Below are 1,224 nucleotides of genomic sequence, written 5' to 3' on the forward strand. Positions count from 1 at the left end.
AAAAAATCATCCTCAATTGCCCATATATTCCCAGTGCCTTTATATTATATTCCTTACGCCGCTGCGGCTGGTCTGGCCATCATGGTCATCTTGTGTGCAGTTGGACTGGTCACTGTTTGTCAGTGCAGAAAGAGAGTCAAGAAGTCAAGTGTGTAAACATTTAAATACTACATCCAAAAAATCTATTATATATATATAACTATTTTTAAAAGACAGTTAAAAAACTGTATTCTTTGCTTTATTTCAGGATGTGTTATTGATAGATCTATATACAATTCCCATCACAGCGAGGAGGTGAGTGGAGCACAGAAACATCATAAGATCTGAGCCACCACAATCACAACTTCTGCTTTTTCCACTTCAACAGCTTATTACCAATAGAATGATGCTTTATGTCTTTGATTTAGGCTAATGCTGTTTATCAGAACGCTCCTGATGACAGACCCTACGCCACCATAAAGAAATCCAGAACCAAGTCTAATGATGAGAGCCAATCAGACCCAATCTACCAGAACCTACAGTTCAACACTACCCAGGGAGAAGCTATATATGGCAATCTATAAAACATATGCAATCCAATATCCTCAACCCCAAACGCATTCTACATTACAAGCATGGCACAAGTTTGTCTGGACAATTTGTCTGGACATCAACACCATTTCTGAACAGTATATGGCAAAAATACCTTGGCAAAAAATGTACAGTACAAGGTTCAAAAACATGTCACATGGAAATATGATCACGCCATTATTTGTGTAATAAACATCCCTTTTGCATGTGAAACAACAATGAAGGGTTGCAATGCTACTAGGTTGTTTAATTTTAAATATACAAATGTGTAGGGTTATTAAATTATTTAGCCAATACAGCTTACTGTTCCTTTAATGAATCGCTAGACTAGCCTGAGGTTAAGAGTAAAAAAACACAGTTCCTAATATGTGAAACTAAAAAAGGGGTTGGAAAACAGTATTCGTCAATCACACTTACCTGTTCAGATAGTTTTAAGTTCTGTCCTCATTTCAGCCACCGTTTTGAACAACTGACACCTGAGACGCTGATGTGTCTTTAACATTTCTCTATTGAGATCTGTTGAGTTTTCTCTAAAAAAAAAAATGATTGAAGCAGTTCCTGAGTTTAAAACAAGACTCAAAATTAGTCAAGAACTGTTAATGTGTACACCATCTACTCACTGCCATATTAGGGTCCAAGTTGCACATTACTGAC

At 36.7% G+C, this 1,224-nt stretch overlaps 1 long non-coding RNA gene across 1 annotated transcript; it reads left to right on the forward strand.

Annotated features, from left to right (window-relative positions):
* The first annotated feature begins 78 nt into the window (after positions 1-78).
* On the forward strand, positions 79-609 carry LOC107736125 (uncharacterized). The gene is made up of 3 exons (XR_001639590.1): positions 79-148; positions 248-294; positions 408-609. It is a non-coding gene; the product is annotated as an uncharacterized LOC107736125 (long non-coding RNA).
* The last annotated feature ends 615 nt before the right edge of the window (positions 610-1,224 follow it).

The sequence above is a fragment of the Sinocyclocheilus rhinocerous genome, unplaced genomic scaffold (genome assembly GCF_001515625.1).
Source record: "Sinocyclocheilus rhinocerous isolate Xijiao unplaced genomic scaffold, SAMN03320098_v1.1 C36509740, whole genome shotgun sequence".
Classification (NCBI taxonomy): Eukaryota; Metazoa; Chordata; class Actinopteri; order Cypriniformes; family Cyprinidae; genus Sinocyclocheilus; species Sinocyclocheilus rhinocerous.